Source organism: Diuraphis noxia, unplaced genomic scaffold (genome assembly GCF_037042655.1).
Source record: "Diuraphis noxia isolate RWA-SAM2 unplaced genomic scaffold, SU_Dnox_SAM2 contig0003, whole genome shotgun sequence".
Lineage (NCBI taxonomy): Eukaryota > Metazoa > Arthropoda > Insecta > Hemiptera > Aphididae > Diuraphis > Diuraphis noxia.
Window position 1 is genome coordinate 70,783,487 of NW_028301713.1, and position 21,128 is coordinate 70,804,614.

At 28.9% G+C, this 21,128-nt stretch overlaps 1 protein-coding gene across 2 annotated transcripts in view; it reads left to right on the forward strand.

The window, feature by feature from the left end:
- Window positions 1–5,122: 5,122 nt before the first annotated feature.
- LOC107164705 (neuroligin-4, X-linked-like) overlaps window positions 5,123–21,128 on the forward strand; it is a 335,483-nt gene continuing 319,477 nt past the window's right edge. Inside the window, exon 1 of one of the 2 annotated variants that reach the window (XM_089222854.1) lies at window positions 5,123–5,571. The gene's annotated coding sequence lies outside the window, so the exon portion shown is untranslated. Of the gene's footprint in view, window positions 5,572–10,284; window positions 10,495–21,128 lie in introns of those variants that run through there. The other variant, XM_089222855.1, reaches the window with a different exon arrangement.

Consider the following 21,128-nt stretch of genomic DNA (forward strand, 5'->3'; position numbering starts at 1 on the left):
GTAGCATTTCGGGTTTTTCTACCTAAATTGCTTCGTCGTATAGGAGACATATCAAATATAAATTATTGTGTCACATGCAATAATTAATGATCATAATTCATAGGTAACTTAACACTCTGCACAAAACACGATATACGAATTTAATTCGTGTATCAGTTGACAAAAGCAAACTCAGTGGAGTAGGTAACGGAAAATCCAAGAAAAACAACACTTACAAAATATTGACAGTTTGTTGATGTTTCAATTTTCAACCTTTTTAGTAAAAATTTACGTCTTTAAATAATATACATACACGAATAATGAATAAAAAATGTAATGACATTGTAAATTGTTCATTTACCAAATCATTATAATTTTAATCGTTCATTAACAGAGAGCTCACAAATTATCGACTACCATAGATGATGTTCTTAATCAGTGATTACATTGTCATGGAGACGATTAAAATTATATTATCCATATTATAGTAAGGGCTGTTTTTAGGGTTTTCCCAGCAATTATTCGAATTTTTCTCGCTGTAAAAACCATCCTTGGACTTCAACGAACATTAAAAAAAAAAATAATTGGCCAAATTGGTCCAGGCGTTGTTGAGTTATGCTCTTACCAACACATTTTACGATTCATTTTTATATTATAGATAAAATAATTCATCATTACTGACTGACTGACTAATTCATTATCGTTTAGCTGGAACTACCGAAGCTATGAATATAGAATTCGGTCAGTAGATTTATTTTAGGATGTAGAGACCCATTAGACAACTATTTTCCAAATTTAACCATTTAAATCTGATATCCGCAAACAAAGATTTTGAGATTCATAGTTGAGTTTTTTTATAGCTTTCAAATTTCATATGCACTGTACAGTGTACACCAATAAAAAAGTATATGAAACGTACATAATATTATAATAATATAAATACATAATATAAAAGCTATTGCTTATTAAACCGGGTGGAAACTTAAAAGTATTTTTCTGTTAAGTAAAGCTGTATTGACAAGAACATTACCAAAGTTAATGCGAAAATATCAACACAAAAGATATATTTTTAGTTACATTCGCTTGGACGACAACAATTCCCGTATTTATTCGACGAAATTCGAGATGTACAGTCGTTGCGCTGTCTGCATTGTCTTATTATCAAAAAATATCAACTTTTTGTTTTCACGTCACCCGAGGGCACAACAATATCTCTCAGGCACTTCGAGTAATGATATACATAATATATATACATACTATTTTACCTTTGGAATTTTATGAATATTATTGTTTTATGAAATTAAAACTTGAATACCTAATTAAATAATTGAACGCTACGTTGTAATGAGTGAAAAAAAATAATGTTTATATGCGTAATATTAGAAAAGTTTTTTATGTTAAACTGTAAATGCAATCTTGTTGACAAATCGTAGAAAACAATTCAATCGAGGAAGCTGGTGTATAATTTCACTAATTTGTATACATGCAGAATGTTCGTTTTTTACATTTACTTATTTACTTATATACTTATTTAATATTTATTTACTTATTTTCAATATTTTTATTTAATTGCCAAATCATTTCAAAGTATCCTACTCTTGAAATCTATATCATAGTGTATTGTTTTTATTCAAAAAATATATGGTAGATCGTTAATTAATTTAATATATTTGATATGTGCAATTCATGCATACACAATAAGAATACAATTAAATGCGGAAAAAAATTGCGCTCTATTTAAATGTAAATAGAAATTTGATCAAACAAATTGACGTATGTGTGTGGTATTCCTATTCTGTTTTCACGAATTTCAACATTTGAATTGTCGGCATATAGTTTGACACTAAAGTTATTTAGCTCATTTCAAATAAATACGGGCTTTTTAGAAGTATAACTAAATATTTTTAGTTTTATAAGGATCAAATTGAAATCAATTTACTATTTTTTTTTTTTTTACGACAATATTTTAATTAATTAAATTTTGAAGTACTATAGTTGTAGTGGAGCATAGGGTTGCAAAGGTTATTTTACTGAAACTTGCATATTATTAATTTTTTTAGTACCTACATCATGATCATATATAAACGTGAAATCAAAATTTGGTATTATTTTTAAAATCTGTTAATACAGTTTACTCGCAGTGATCACTGCAGGTACATTATGCTGTTTAAAAATATGACTTTTATACTATTTTAATTTAAAATAAAACAATAAAATACTATTATACCTGAAATATTATAAATAGATTTCATAATAATAATAAATTATATTTAAATATAATCCACCTTATTATGTTATCGATATATATTTATATGATTAACTATGATATTATATTAATCTGTCTCAATATCCACTACTTTCGAAAGTTATTAAAAAAAAAAAAAATTAAACTATTATTCTATAAATAAATACAATATATTACGCTGGTTAAGAATTACGAGATTAATTTTCATCTTTGGAACATTGGATGAATACAAATGTGATAAATGTACGTGTTACTTAATAATAATAAATAATATGATCGTTACAGTTTATATGATGAAAACGGATTTTGGTATAAATGACTAAAATATATCAATGTAAATATTATTATCACACTCACACTGAAGTAATGCTATTATGGACATCTTATATCCGTCTTTTTATTATATCATCTTGGTAACGAACCAAACGAAACAGTTTTGGATTAAAGCTTACAATCATAAATGATTATTCGGTATCCTATATTTTTTTGAAGCTATAGAAACAAGTTGTTTTGGAGATAAATGAATTAGGTTGCGAAAACTATTACAAACGACAGTAATCAGACGAAAATATTCACTTCAAAAATTGTTATTAAGGTTTTGTCGAGAAAATAAAACAAAATATTATAATCTAGATGACATAATAAGTAGATTAAACTCGGAAAAATATTTCTAGAGGAGATGGAGATATTTATACTTAACTTTGGTTATATTTTTGGCACTTCTAAAAATTTTTTATCTTATTTTTTAAAATATAAAAAAATATTTTAACATGCTTTTAGATGCGAGCTTGTCATCAATATTGGCAACCATTATTTTTGCGATCAAAAGTCAGTTCGTTGATCATAATGGTTGAATAATAAAGAAAAAAGATCGTTATAATTACAGTTTGTGTGGCATGGAAATGTGTTCGATTTTTATTAGTTATTTGAATAGTTATTTGAATTTACTGTTGACGAAATTGGAATATTTTTGATGCGCTTGAGCGTTTTCTTTTTATCTGAAAGCCAAGAGACTTAGTGAAATTCACATTTTCATTTTAATGTATTATTGTGCTTTTGTGTGTCTTTGGTGGATCAAAAATAGCTAGCTACATTGACTGGTTGGAATTAATTTAATTAATCCTGGAGAAATTAAATTTAGCACAGATTTGTTGAATGCATCATACGTAACAATGATACAAATGTAAATTTTGAAATTGAGGGGGATAACGTATTATTAAAATTACTTTTTAGTAGTATATATAAACTAAAATCTAGAATATTAGCAATCCTGCATCTCTTCAAATTTGAAGGATTTCCCTTTCACAATCTAATCTATATATATATATATATATATATATAGAAACAGAGAGAGAGAGACGCTAGAAATGTTTGCGTCTGCGTACAAAATGGGTTAGAAACCTTCAATGACGGACAAATCACATCAATTCTATTGTGATTTAATTCGGACGTGTTGTCATGTTGACACAATTTTTTGCAATTATATTGTGCTTTATAGTATTTATTGACATAGTAGCTGGGTAATAGGTGTCTAAAAACATTATGATTCGAATCGTGTTTGTGTTAATATGGTTTGATGGGCGTTTAGTTTGGAAGTATATTATAAGTGTTGGTTAAGGGAATGGGAGGTTCTCATGGATCTATTTGGTGTGAATTGTTACAACACCAGCAAGTTTAAAATTTAAATTATGACTACTGATATTATACCATATTAGGAACATCGAAATGCATTTGCCGTAGTCACATAATTTTTAGTGATTATTTTGGAAACAAAACGTTGAACCCACAGTTATTTATAGTAAATCCGGCGACAGACAATGTTTTTCCCTAAGCCATGCGTGTGACGTTTTCAAGTGGTTCCTATTAATAATAAATAATTTCTCGTAGTGTTATATGAGATAAAATATCATCATGTGCAAAACTGAATGATAAAAATGATACAAACAATATACAGACTGATTCGACACTTATGTTACTTTCGGAAAACTATAGTCAAATTCAAACCAAGTTAGTGTCAGAAAATAGTATCCACTCAGAATTTTATACTTCACGTAGTGTTGTCACTGAATGGTCACCACAAATGTCATTTCTTTGCTGATGCATTCATTTAAACTCTGATTTTTGGATTATTAAGTACATTTTCAAATACTTCGATTTCAATCAATTTATGGAGATACCTGAGGCGATATAGTAAGAAAGTAATGACGTTAACAATAATATTGTAGTAAACATTTCCAAAAATCAGAATAATTATGGGGATAATCGGGAGTAAGCACGCTTGGTGAATCGCCTTGTATTTAAAATTATACGGAATATAAAACCTACGGTGGATATCGTGTGCGTGTGGAAAACAAATAATAATATATTCACGGGGGTATAATGTAATATTTTTGTCGTATAGAATCGTATATAATATACACCCGATCTCACCTGGTGGTGGATTGATCGAATCGGGGTGGTCCTCATTTTTTTTTTCTACTGTCTCTGACACACTACAGTTACCTCCACCACTGGAAGTATACTGTGCCACCTCTAAGACGTGTGTTGAAGAGATAACGGATCTGTCAATTAAAAAAAAAATATATATAGAGGGAGATAGAAACAGAGACATGGAGAGAAGAAAAAAAACATCCAACCGACCGACAGTATCTCTCAAGGCGAACGCCGCCGTCACCGCTCCGGAAAATTGGGCGCGGGTAGAGACACGACGACGCGACGCGTGTGGGGTGGTTCACGCGTACACACGCGAATATAGAGGAATGATTCCTTCCCCCGCGACATTCGCTCCGACCACGCACCGCCACCGCAATCTATACAAACCACCCTTACCCACCCGGGCCCATACACCACCGTCGTCCCGTTATTCCGTTTCGGCCACCGCCGCCGACGCTCCCGCCAGTTTCCGAGCAACCTTACGACCGGCCGGTGCGGTGTTCGTTCGTCGTTGTCGTAGTCGTTCTCTTTCCGGTTTTTTTTTTGCGTACACACCCAACAAATACACATAAATTGACACACACACACAACCACTTATATACAAACACACACACACACATACATGCGTCCTCAAATAAATATTAGGAGTTAAAAAATTTAAGTGTTCTGCCGTGCAAAGTGCGATCGCTGTTCGTTATTAAATGTATATTATATATATATATATATATACATAATATTTTAAATGTTGTCGATTTTTTCTTCATATTTTTTCATTTGAGAGTGTTAAACTTAGATTATTATTATTATTGTTGTAATACTATTTTTTCACCCGTTCTGATGTGGTGTGCGAATGTTTAACGACGTCGCGGTCGCAGTTTTCGTCATCCTCCCGAGTACAACGCATAAACATAGTGGTGAGTGCTGTATCACATACACACACAAACACACATATGTACACGCATGCACGCATGATGAAGAAAAAAAAACAAATGGAAAAAAACACCTATTCTAGAATAGGTTTTTCTGCGCCATCGATTTGATTTATTGCGTCATTATATCGGTACTCGTCTGGAACGAGATTAAGATGCGATCTCGTCTCGTGCGCGACACATTGCAATTTCGAAACGAGTTCCTCGGCGATACAACAATGAATTATTAGTACTCTACCGATTTCCAAAATGGTGGAAATTCACAGAGACGTGATCATAAACTATTAAACTGTAGTCAAACTATAGATAAACACAAAATAAACTTTTAATTGTTCGATGCATTAATAAAAATGGCAAGTCTGTATTGGGATTTGCAATAGACGTCGTTTGCCCAAAACTTAGTTGATACTCGGAATCCGTATTTAATCATAAAATCGTTCGATTACTATTTTTTTCGATTGTAAATATTGTTTTAAATGTTTTCGAGATACACGATGTTTTTAAAATGCTATACACCATAGTCAAATTTACTGTGTTTAATACGCATTCAAATACACGATGGTTGAAATATAGTATATACATTTATGTACCTACATGTTACAATGATCCAAATTCCCACACCTGTGCAACTAAGATATTATTTGTTTTAGTATTACTGCTTTCGTAATTTCTACTAATTGTGAACCTCTATACTAAAGCGATAATACATGGATTTTAATAAGTATATGCTAACATAGGTCGGCCATAACTCATGAAAGTTTTGAACGGAACACCCTAAATTTTGGGACAAAATATATAAAACATAAAAAGTTAATTTTTGGATAGCGTTCAAAGCAAATAAGAAAACTATTTATGAGCGAAAAAAACTTACTTTTTCTACGTTTTGTTTTTATTTTTCATTTATTTTTTAACATTTAAAAAAAAAACGTTGCTGCTAAAAGCGACATTGAAGTTTTTATGGATTTGCAAGTAATATTAGTTTCACATTTGAAATATTCATCACCGTATATACGAAAACATAAATTGTTTCTCTCTCTCTCTCCACCCTAACGTGGGCTCGATAAACTTTCTCACCGGCGTTCCCGCTACGATTCGATTAACCACATTATATTATTTTGTGTACGAAAATTATTGTTACCGTATTTTGTAATTCAATACGTATGTTCGATCGGTTCTTACAATTCGTGTTCGACTCGAAATTATTATCGTAACGATACCACCTGTACCTAAACGGTGGCGTCGCTTCGACGGACGCAGTATATTATCGTTGGAATTTCACATAATATAAAATTATATACATATATATATTATATATATATATATACTAGCGAATCGTCATGACTAAATTTTAAATCATCTCATTGAATTGGATGAATGCCCGCCGAGTTAGGGAGACTCGTAATGAAAAACCCGTAGACCTTATAACTGCGGTTGAACGCTGAAATGACAAAGATATTAATTAGTTCAGCGTGACATTACCCTCTACCTCTACACACACACACACACACACACATTCCTAAATATATATCCTACAATCATCCCCTCGTAATTATTTATCCTTTACATCTGAAGAATGGGACCATGTAGCAATTAAAATGCTACAAGGTTCGTAAAGGGAATATTAGACCAGTATTAATTTTCTCCGACGGAAAACGTCTTATAAAAATAATATAAAAATATATTTTTTACTGTTGTGATTCATGTTTTTTTCATCTGTTACACACTCTCTTATTGTATATAAAATCACCAATAGATTTTTTTTTCATTTACTTACCTCTCAAACTTGTAGAGGCAATTTGAAAAAATAATAACAAATTATATAAAATAAACCCTTCTTTTGTACGAAACTATCTCTCAAGAGCGTTGTGTCATGTACTTTTTTATTTTTTTCCCTAGTACTCAATTCGAGCTGTTACGGATAGTAATCGAACCACTAGTGGCCGAGTTCAAGGGACTATATGAAATTGGCACTCGAGGGAAAACGTACACTTGATATTTTCAAATTATATTTTAATCGATTCTAATGATCAATATCCCACAGGGAGATTGTTTTATTTGGTTAGTATTCATTTATATGACGTATCCATCGTTTATTATTGTTATATCTTATTTAATAAAAACAAATTTTAAAAATAATACGCTGAGGTTTCTTGTAACGTAGGTACGTCACAGAAGAAGAATACCTATTATTTTAACTTTTGGTTAAATTATTTTAAAGAAATAAGTAATATAATAAAATTGCTAGCCTAGGGCCAAATCCTGACAATGAAACCAACACCATTGAATTCTTCAAAACAACCAAGTTACTCAAACTACTTTAGCCAACCTTTCAATGTATAAAATACCAAACAAATTAATTCCAACTATTTCTCTTGTATTTTTTTCATTTTTTTGTTTTTTTTCTTATTTCTTTGCTCTGTTCTTTATTATAAGTATAATTAATGTATGTTTATAGTGATTTGCTAATGACCTGGTAGTCGAAGCAGAAATTGTATAAATTTCAAGACCTATAAAAAATAAAAAAATAAAATAAAATTGCTATAATACCATTCCAACAGTTTAAAAAAAAAAAAACTTCACTATAATACATTTGCAAATCAATTTTTTTTTTTTGAAACTTATAGAATTTTTGAACAGTGTGATCATTAATATTATTTGTTAACTTGAAATGTCAAATACCTGCATAATATCATCATAACAACATTTCAATAGTAACATGAAGATAAGGCAGAATAGATAGTAATTTCAAAATCTACTTGAGTTGAAAATGTTGATGTTTTTACGATTTTTTAGAAAAATAATAAAAACGTCAAGATAACAATATAGATGTCACTTGAAAATGTTTGAGCACCTACTTACATTATCCATCCTAAAATGGTTTCTGAACAAAATATAAGTCGTCATTGATGAAACCAATAACTTTCTCATTCAGTCATTCAGATTTGAATACAAACGTAATAATAATATGCTTGAGAATGTACCGAAAAAATTGATTTTTTTAAAAAATAGATTCATCAGCACAAAATAGTACTGAGAATCTCTTCATTACAAGAATTATATGTTATATTTTAACATGATCTTTAATGTTGAATACCGACTTTATCTATTGATACGCGTTCTAGAACCCATTTTGTAGTCATCCGTGTTAAACCTAAATTAAATTTTGGCTTGCCTATCACACTGACCGACTTAATATTACACTATATATTTTAATTTAATTTCATGTTTCGTCCTCTCTCTGTCCCTGTCTCTGTCTCTTTTATTTTACTTTCTTACACTCAGTCGGTGGAAAGCCGAATGGATTTTGATCTCAAATCACGTACATTTAGGATTCCGGGAGTCAAATAAATGATGGCAGTCCTATTACAGCCAAAATCAGTACCATTTATTATTAACACGTCAACACTATAATAATAATCATAAAAAAACAACAACAACACAATCGAAACATTTGTTATGATATGAAAACTGCGTGATTTGTAGTTGCAGTTATAAGAATTTGTAATGATTTTATGCATCTAAGTTATATTTGGTTTTTGATCGAATGGAGTACTCGCCGCTGTTCGTTAACATATGTTTCGTGTGCAATTTTTTGAATCTTAAATTTTGATTGTTGTAAATTTGAACATTGTCTGCATTTTCTGTTGATCATCAATCAACGTGTCATGTGCTGGTCGTTTATTTTCTTTCAGGAAGTGCAAAAGTTTCAAAAACCACAAATACTTGTCAAAAGGAAACAAAACACCACACCACAATAATTCGGTATATTGTGCGTATGATAAAATGAAGTTATTAAGTTTAAACAATAATAAGCATTTTCTTTTTCATAATCTGATTCTGCGAAGACAATACGTAATTTTAAAATGCAGCTAAAATTATACTAACTATTTGTTTCTAATTTTTCATATTCGTCGAAGTAAATAAATATTGAATCATATTATGTTTTAAATAAATACCTAATTAACAGTGAAAAAAGAAAAAGAAAACTTTCAATGAATTATGGTTTGTGAAATTACATAACTTGATATTATATAAACGTTTTAAAACACAAACATGTACATGATGATTAATGGCGTTTGGTTTTTAGCAGCAGTTCAATCTTAACGAATAAATGTGGGGAAATGTAATATAAAAATATTTATTTTATCCGTTAAGTTATTCATGTTTGCTATTAATATTCTGATTAAATTTATGCAAAACCATCTTCGAAAAAAATAGTAAAAAATAAATAATTATATTATATAACGTAATGAAAAATGCATTGCTGAATTATTATGCTAGAAATCACTCGCATAAGCAGATTTGATTACAAACAATACTATTATAACGGTCGCTTTTTAGTCGCATACCATAGCCATATACCTAACCTAAAGGCAGTGTACTATTTTTTATCGCATTGCACCAATATACTATTATAATTGAATAATGTATTATTCCATACTCTTCAGGTTTGATGCATTTTGCATATGACCTCCAACATTAAACCTGTTATGTGATATGAAATGTTTTGAATTCAAATAGCAGCTGGTTATAAAAAAAAAGTATGAAATATGCATTAGAAAAACAATAAATTATAATATGTTACCTATTATTAAAAAACACAAAGGCTGCCTCAGTTCTTTTAATATTATTTATTCGCAACTATTGACTAGTTTTATATATCATGTCATAATTTCGAACTGTGTAAATTATATTCACTTATAGTTTAAGTCATTAATTAATATATTATAAATAGATTACGAATAACACTGCGATAGATGAAAACAATCGGGTAATCATTTAATTTCTGACGTGCACACATGAATAAAATCAATATTAGTTTGATTATAAACCACAGTTGAAAACTTCCACAAGATATGCATGCCCAAAGTCATTTGTTGAGAAGAAAATCACTTATTATCAATTAACGTAAGTACCTACGTAGTATAATAATCTGTACAAATACAATGGTCAGAGTTAGTCTGCATAAATCGAATCCATCACAATTATACGTGTCTATCATAACAAGCAAAATTATCATATGAATATTATTTTCAGTTATAGATATTTTCGTAGTTTTTCCGAATAGAGTTAGAGTGTTGTGTTATAATTTATGCGGATATATAATAATAGGTATGTTTTCATAATTCGTATTTAATTTTCCAAGTAATATCTAATTCAATAAATTAACGTTAAAAAAATAGAAATAATTATAATAATCTTATACAAACCCAATACATTGATAAACACTTGAGATAGGTAAACTACGAAACATTTTCTGGATTTTGTTCATTATAGATTTATAATGAATAATGTATTACGGTCTGAGTGATTAACTATTAGCTATACGATAACAATTTTAGTGTATAATACGTTTTCTGAAAATGTTTCTTTTCCATTTAGCTTATTGACTATGTTTAATTTAAATGATGTATAATTATTGTAACGAATAAATTAAAAGCAAATATCGAGTACATAATACAATATATTTTATAACGAGGTATCTTTTCTTATTTTTATGTAAGTTTACATAGATTATCATATTTTTATTCATTGTTAAAGTTGCACTATTAAAATGTTTTTTAATCAGTTGTTATAAATGTTTTATATTATACATTTTGCTTAAATGCATTTAATAACACTTTCGTAACTTTTCTATTGTTAAGCTTTCTCCTTTGAATAAAACGATTATCGATTCGTCCAGGAATTTAATATTTAAAAAAAAGAGATTAATGATGTTTGTTTGATGGATTGATATTACCTAGATTTTAGTTGTGATAATAACTTTCATCGAAACTATTAAAACAATAACATCGTCTCCAAGACTACAATGATTTATAATTAAACGTTGGGTTCTAAACAATAATATATATATATACATTTTTTTTTCATGTTTATTTTGTGCTCTTATAGTGATTGTTTAAACAGCTAATTTTTATAAGGACATACATCAAATCATTCATAATGAACTTAATGCGTGTCATTGCAGTAGTTCTAAACGTATCAATATGACCGTAGCGTTTAAACTACGTAACTAATTAGGAATTAAAATAATATTAACATTATATAATTTATAAAACTAAGATTAGTGCCACAACACTTTAATGTTCTCAACGTTAATGTATACAACGTATACACACCAAAATACCAAATTCATATTTAATAGGTACTAATTTAGTTTTTTTTTATAAAAGATAACATATTATTACTTTTATAATATTATTGTTATTGTACTATCTAATTTTGCCACCAACTCGGGGTAGTACGAAAATTCTAGGGGTGAAATGGTATCTGCTCTTGTTGGATTATACCACCAAGCAATAGATTCTCGCCACTCCGTTTATTTCCCAAGGTAATGTAACATGTTATGTTAGTACATTTCTTATTATTTATTTATATTAATTTTTTTCTTGTTGTTACGTACTATAGTGGTGTATGAAGTTCATGTACGAACATTGCATAGTGTGTTAAAATTCACATTCGTTTTTTTTTCATGACGTTTCACGTAATAACGTCTTATTATTATGAATCCTTTTTAGGAAAATGAAACTTTTTTTTATAAATTAGCATACCTACCCAATTACTTCAGATTTTCCGGCTACTTGATTTGCATACAGAAAATGTCAATTATTTTCGAAATTTTGAATTTTTAAAAACTACTCAACCGACCAAAATAACATGTTATTTTTAAAAGACACAGCCGGTACTTCAATATCCGAATGATTTTCTAAATCAATTTTGGAAATAAAAAACTCAAAAGTGGAACAGGTGCATATGTATAATCATATTTTATTTTGTGTTTCAAAAATAGATGACTTATAAAAATTTACCTGCACTTGTATTGAATAACTTGTAATATAACTTAGTCTATATCAATAATAACCTTGGAGTTGATATTTTGAATTATACCATGAAAATCATACTTTAATCATTACATGTTGTTATAGTTAGTATTGCTCTACATTGTACGGCTTTAAAACCGTGTAAGCATCTATTCATATCGAAAATTACACAATCATTGAATTGTTTTATTTATGTTAATAAATGAACGCTATTCCACACACATAATTTTATTCAGCAGAAAATTAATATTTGTTTTTACGTCTGTTCACTAAATATCAAACACGATATTATCAAAGGGATCCTCTTCGTTGTCAAATTTGATCATATAACAGAGAGTAGAGAGTTTACGGAATATAATGGAATGTGGAATGTTACGTTAGGTAAGGTGAAGCAAGAGGAGACTTTGATGTCCATCATATCTACCCTCGAAATACCTATCACAAAAGGGTGTCGACAAAAATTTCCTAAAAAAAAAACCCCAAAATATCGAGAAATTGCACACTTCATTTGTGTTGTACACATATTGTTGTGAATTCGTGTTTGTTAATATAAGATAGTTTTTTAATGGTTACCATGTAGCCATGTAAGAATGTTTTACGAAATCTTTAAAGTTAAAATATCTGGTAGTTGTATCGTCCGATGTCGAGTCACCAAGTTTGATCGATCCATCGTGCCAATAACTGTTATTTATTCACGTGATGCTCGAGTGTATGCATTATATTCTTATGTCTTTGCTCGCTGTTACAGTTTATACAGTACACCACGCGAACGATATTATATTTTAAATGGAAACTTTTCATTATCATTGGATTCTGGACTGTTTTCAAAAGTCATGTAATTTGTCGATTTACATAAAACACACAGGTGAAAGTTTGTAAATGTAATTAACGCCGCTGTGCTTGAAGAGTTTGCACGGGTCATTTGTGCTATACCACCCTGTAGGGCCCCTGAGTTGCTAATACCACCTGACCGAGACAAAACTTTCTGCTAAAAGTTCGTAATATCAACGAAGTTTGGGTCCAGTCTGCAGACAACGGTAGCGTAAGCAAGCAAACCGAGACGAAAACACCTCAACCGCAGAGATGAGAATATTATACATTTATAGTTACACACACGCGTCATATTGTATAATATTATATACGCCATAAACTCCTTCGCATGCGACGAAATATCAGTACAAAATTTAACGTGTGACTAAATAAAAACATATTTTTAATCTATAACTATACAGTATACATTTTTACAACAATATTGTTTTTTTACAAACAATAAATTCACTTATCTACGTTAATCCAGATTTCCCTGCTCTGACTCTTTCTATCTTTCGTTATTCATGAATTGTACATGTGTAGTTTTGGACCTTTTTTTACCTACAACAACGTTAACAATAATTTGTAATGTTAATTATTATGTATTATGCAATTACTTTCGTGTAAGATAAAGAAGTGTCTAGGTACCTACGTAGTTTTTATATCAAGTATCCATTTTTGTTCTTTTCGCCCCACATTGACGAACAATAATCGGAGGTATAATAATATACTTACTATGTTTGTCAAATTAAAATCAATTTAGATAAAAAATTTTTATACCTAAATCAATATTATGTAATATTTTTATATATTGCACAATGATAAAAGTAATTAATTTTTTTATATAGAAACTGAATTATTTATAACCATATAATCAACCGAAAGTATCTAAAAATAATCGCATAATATAACATAATATATATTATAAATGGTGTTTGTCTGTTAAGTTCAGACTCGAAAATGACTGGACTGATTTTAACAAACGTTATATCAATAGGATCTTCGAAAGTTAGAGAGTATTCATTACGTATTTTTCATTCTCTATTGCTAAAGGATAGCGTGATTTTAATTTTGAAAAACTTACTTCAAAGATTTTTTTGTGTATTTTTAAAGTTGCCAATGGTTACATATTATTTTTCAATATAAGTTTTGAAACTCATGATATTTTAGTTTTGAATTCAAAAACAATTTTAGAGTTTATTTTTCTCCGAAATGGTCAAAGTTAACTATATTTGATTATGTGTGTCGAAACTTAATTAAATATTAATTGGATGTCTTACGATTTACTTTAAGCCACAATATTATTAGTGTTAATGTTAATGACATTGGTTCTGAATGATATATTTTGAAATAGTTATTACTACTAACAATTTATGAATAACTTTTTTCGTCATTTGTAGTACCAACACAACAATAACCTAAACAAACGAATCAAAGTGGTATAATTTGTTTAAAAGAAATTTTCATTCAGTGATTATATTCATGATTGTTGCTACCTACTATATTTTATGTTTGACTTGCTTGCCAGTTGAAATAAAATCGATTTTCGTCCTATTTCAAAATTGTATTATTGAAAGGAGAGTACTAATTTTATAGCTCATTATATTTACTTCATTGAACAGGATTTTGCCACGCCATTGTCAGTTGTGCGAGAGGTAGATATTGGTCATATTGGTATAACATCCTCTCAATACTACTAATCCGATTGCCTTTAATTGAAAAATAAACAAAAATTAATGTTATGGACAATATTCTGTACTCAAATAAATTGTATATAACAAAGTTTCGATTTGTGAATAACATTTGTTTTTTTTTTTTACATAAAAATACAATTATAATATACAATTTTGATATTTTGTTTGTTTGATTAGGACATATCAAAGTGTTGAGCTGAAGCTAAGTGATAAAACTTTTCGATTGAAAATTACTAAATCCATATTATTTATTCAACGATTAATAAGTAATTATTCTCTACATCAGACGTTTAACGTATAATAAAGGTATAGAACTTGACAACTGGCCGTTTTTAAAATTTACTTTTTGATAAATTATTATAGAAATATACATTTTTGTGGAACGTTATTTTATTATAATAAATTCGTATAATATGTTCACAAAATGTTGACCAATTTCAGCCTTCGTATTGTCCTTTCGATGGTTAGAATTATTTTCAGTGCTTTCAAATTTGAAGTCGATCACTGTGATTCTCACTCAAATTCAGTGTCGCAATATTTTGATTTGAATAATTATTTTTATTTTTCATGAAATATTTATTAAAGGTAAAATGTTTCTGAAATATTGTTCAATTGAATGATTATTTGCCATCTTCCTTTTGGTGAATTATTTATGAAAATAAAATGTAAATACATTTTTTTTTTAATGTATCGAAACGAATAAAAACAAAACTTTCCGTATTTATTCCATTTGTAGAATTTTTATATTTGAAAACTCGATGATATAATGTTCATCTTGAAAATGATTACTTATGTTTACCACAATAATGTATATTTGATTAAAAAATAAGTAAAGATATAGACGTAATATGATTATTTTTATGCTGTTGTTACACGACAATGACGTCTAATTGTGTTATCAAAAATGCATCTTTGGAAAATTTGTGAACATGGACTCAACATTTATTTAATATTAAGTAATTGTATAATGTTTGTATTGGATATAAATAATCATTCCTATGCAATTATACGTGTCTCTTAAAAATAATAACATAATAATGCTTTATCTATGTAAGTAACGCACTCAAAGACAGATATAAATTCCCTATATAGTAAATAAAACAATAGAATAATCATAACAACGGTTTTTCTTTTATATAGATAAATTCAAATATTTAACATAAAATATGTTAGTATAATATAATAATATAATACGGCATTTACAAAGTATATAATATATAGGACTACCCTTGATAATACTAAAATATTCTTGGAGGTACACCACAGTAGGCAATAGGCACCAATGTAAGTGTAGGCATTTTATATTTTGATGTAATGCGTTTAAATTATATAATATTTATCCAATTAACCACACAACGTATTTAGTATAAACTACAACTCTTGCAATTAATTTGTTAATTTAATTATTGTAATAAATTCACATAAGAAAATACCGTATCTATGGCGGAATCTCAATAATGGATATAATATAAGTCACGTACCATTTAATTGCAACAAGACGTACATTTTAATCTATGCAAAATTAATTTACGATGAGTAACTCGATATAGTTATAACGATAACGGCAACGTAATATAACTCTTTTGACAGGTAATCAGCTAATAGTATTATAACGCCATGACTTTGATAATAGTCAAACGTTTTTCGATCCAGCGAGTTGTACAATTATTCAGGATGCAGTAAAATGTTGTCATATCTGTCAGATGGTGGCTGCATGTTTAAAATAATAGTACAAGATTCGATTTGTAGTGTTCCGAGCGTTCAAAAAACTATGAATTGTCTCAATCAGAAGTCTTTTCCCGAGCGCCGCGTAACGTATTAACACCGGTGGAGGGGCGATATAAAGGGCGCGTGCTTTATTCTTGCAGTTTCCTTATTTGGATTTCGCACACAACTCAATTGGACACCGGACGTTTGGAAAAACTTTTAAGCTACGCGATAATGTAAAGTTTTGGTCCCGTGGCCCAGTTCGAAAGCCACTCTCCCTAGTGCACACTGCTCCTTTTTGAACGACCGGGCACCGATGCAAGCGCCAAGCAGAGATAACTTACGTGTAAAAGCTAGTTTACACAACTACCGATCGTAAATAAGTGGTGAAATCGAGTAGCATTTTGCGTACACACGAATCGAATGCAACTACGCATACTTATTTGAAATTAATCTAAAAAAATAAATATTATTAATAATAATAATATAAACTTTAAGACTGTTTGGGGCTTCGTGAGTGGCACACGAGTGGGTGAAAGGTTATAGTGTAATAATACACATATGGTGGATTAGAAGATACTATATTTTAATATAATATATATATATATATATATATAATATAGAAAAGGTCAACGATTTTCACTTTTAATAATATCAAAAGTGAACCCCTCTTGCAGCGTGGGTTATAAATTACAATGGATTAGGTTAAGTATCAGTTGGAACCCAAGTCAGGTTAAAGCTCAGCTGAAATAATTGTATAACGTTTCTACGTCAACCTCACGCTCATGATAAAAATATTATACAAAGTACGTTTGGCTAACGAGTGTAAAATCCATAAACAATATTATGCAACTAATCAAATATTCTCATGTATTAAGGGTAAGGAATGTCATCCGTGTTAGGAGATAGATCTTACAGTTCTATTCAAATTCTCTGCTAATGAATAACATTTTTTTTTTCTATTGATTTCACATTTAGTTATATTGTCATATTACTTCAATACGGAATATTTATAGTTTTTTATTGAAATATGTCGCAGTCAAAAATATTTTGTGATTTAGATAAAGAATATGGACAAAAAATCAATTGGTTCATATGGCGAGATAACGCCCATTAATTTCGTTCGGGTAAAAACTCCGATATTTTTTATTCTCATAAAAGTAGGTAAAGATAGTTTTCTCCATTGATGATTGGAGTTGAGTTTATTCCAAAATATCACTGATATTGTTCAATAATTTATAATTTTATATAGCATTATAATATAAAAATTATGTATTCGACATTAGCTAGCTCAATAATTTGTGATAGGCGAGATAAAAAAAGAGAAAGAGAGAGAGAAAGTCATAGGAGAACATAAAAGAAACAGAGGAGTGAAGATGGGATGGAGAGATGGAAGAAAAATAAATATTAACTTCTCTTGGCAAACTGTAATCCGTGATTTTTTTTACAGCTAAGTACAAATGGTCAAATAGGATGTTTAACACAATGTAAAGAATAACTTTTTTAATCAATTTAAAATCTAGCTAGGTACCAAGTGATTGAAAAGTCGATTTTAGACAACTAAAAAATAAAAATAAAACTTATTTTTTAAATCAAAACATCTAATTATTTTAACTCAACATTTTTGTTATTATTAAATCAAAATAATTTAATATATACATGGCTAAGATATTTAAAATATTGCTTGGTATATCATCCACCTCAAAATAATTCGTTTTAATTATTTCAAAACACTGCTTATACGAGTATTTATAATTTATAATGAACATTTTCAAACAATGTTTTTGAATGTTTATTATTCTATATTTCTCGATTTTTATCAAATTTAATTAATGTTTTTTCAATTTTCTCATCGCCTGAAAAAATATTCTTTCGCTTGGTTATAACGTTGTTACTATGCTTTTATTCAGTAAATGTCAATATGTATTAATGCGTCATTTTAAATGTTGTTCAATGTATCTCAGTGGCTATATGAGTAATTCGTGTTTGCCAGAAGTTGACTTTTTTTGTGTCATTTTTATATCTGGCACCTATTTGAATGCTATAGTTAAAGAGAATATTGTTTGTATTCTTCTGCCGAGCGTTACGCAAGGAAAATAGGACTTTTTTTAATTTAGCAAAAATCTTAATAGATGTAGTTGTTATCAAAAAATATTTGAATAATTCTAAATAAATAATGTAGACTTTTTTCACATTTATTTTGCTTAAAATGCTTAAAATAAGAAATCTGTATAACTTCGACAAAATCATTAGTTTATTTTGTAAACTTTTATCATAGTTTTAATGTGGAATAATTTGTTAAATTTAAAATTTTAAGATAATAGTGTTCCACTTATTGTTTATTATCAATTATCTACAGGTGTTAAAAATGATAACCGGATAAGGTGACGGGGATTATACAGACGTATCTATTTAGTTCCCGTTGTCTGGCTATAATTAAATTACTTATCGGTGAGTGTATGATTGAAAAATAAGATTGTTAATGGATTGATTTAATAAAAAAATACATGGACAATTCATATATAATATCAGTGTTATGTACAATTATAACAACAAGACAGTAGACAGTAATTATAGTATAGGTGCCTGTATTATAAATAAAAATAATATCTACTGTACAATTGAAACAACAAACTTTTTATCGCTTAGCCTGTTACTAAATTCCCGAACCATACGATCACAATAATATTTTTATTTTTATAAGAATCGAACTGTATCAAAGCCATACATTTTCTGAGAGTACGTTTAAGTTTAAAATATAATATGAAATCGTACATCAAAGGCTCCCACCATCCTCCCTTTTTTAAAATTTAACAATTAGATGAAAATACAAGCAACGTAATAACGGAATGTTTAATCATTTATTTTTACATTTTAGTAGAATACATATTTAAATACAATTATGATCCTAAACGGAACGATCAACTTATTGAGTTAAAATTTTACAATGAGGCGTTTCTCAAAAAATCTACTATACCATCTGTCGTGGATTAATTAAGTAATCAGAGACCCCAGTGGAGGTTCGGAAATGCATATTGATGTTTTTGTTTTTTACCTAAAACCTACACAAATATAATATTATTTATAAATTTATAATATATAACATGTCGAATAAAGCACATTATTCGATAAAAATATTAATACTCGAATTCTGTTCCAATATGCACAGACAATATAATATTAGTTTGATGTGGTTTACACGTGGACACGGTGTCCAATGTTCGTGTGCCACAAACATTATTGCATTCGCGGTCGTAATCACGCAACCACGGTATCGTTTAGCCAACAGGTAACGAAATCAACGGACATTTTTGTGAATAATATAATCATCAACGTACAATTTATAACTGTTAGACGTCTCGTGACGTAGTACTACATAATTGTTTCGATGGTTTGTACTGAGACTCGGTGGTTGTGAAGTGTGGTCAGTCTGACACATTTACCACTCATCTTGCCTATCCATAATTATATTATTATTTCCATACAGTTTACGTGAATAATACCTATGATATTACAAAACTTATAATATTCAACGATTTTGAATCGATTTTGTTCTGAAAGCGTCTTACGGCTTATTGCCCATTTAATATAAATTAGAATACGTTTCAGTGATCCGGAATCCTTTACATATTATTAAACCACATAAATTATTTATACCGAATTCAATAATGTACAAAACGTTAATTATTTTCATTTGCGATACATGACATCAATTCGAGAATCCAACTAATGAGATCGAGTTTTAGGTAGTACTGCATTAATGTAAGTTTGTAATTACGAAATTTGTGCGGAATTAAATTTAACATTTTTCTAAGTATTTTTTTATTTTTAACTCTGCAGCGTCTCGTTTGAAATTCATGAACGTCGGCACATTTCCCAACTTGTTTTATATCTCAGCGATTTCATGGAGTAGCAACAGTTAGTACTTAATATTAAATGTAAATAAATTATACACGTTTATATAGCATGTGCAGTTTGAATGTTTAATGTTGTATAATATAAAGTTAATTGTCAACAATGTTTGATTCAACATTGTATACATACATGTCATCATATATAATGGTAGGTATACGAAAATCAGTAAATAATATTTTAAATTTCACATTTTATACTTTATTCGTCACAAAATTCTTTTTAATCACGTTTATATTGACGAACTACCTACAGCTAGGAATGGAATCGATATAATTGGATATTATCGTACTGTATATTTTTATTAATTGACACATGTTATGCCGCTGATTTATCAATTATAAACTATACATATACATATTTAATCCCGTAAATAATAATGTTGATTTTAGATCCAGAACGGAGCGATGAATGTATTCATTTTATAATGATGTGTGTTATTCATTTTTGTGTCTACGCACTGTGGTACCTAATTGAAATAATAATGCTTCAACTTCCCATTTTATTTTGAGTTAGAAATTCATAAAAATAATATAGATTCAACATATTTTTATTTAACTTGATCCTAAAAAAAAAAAATTGTTTACAGGAAAATCAA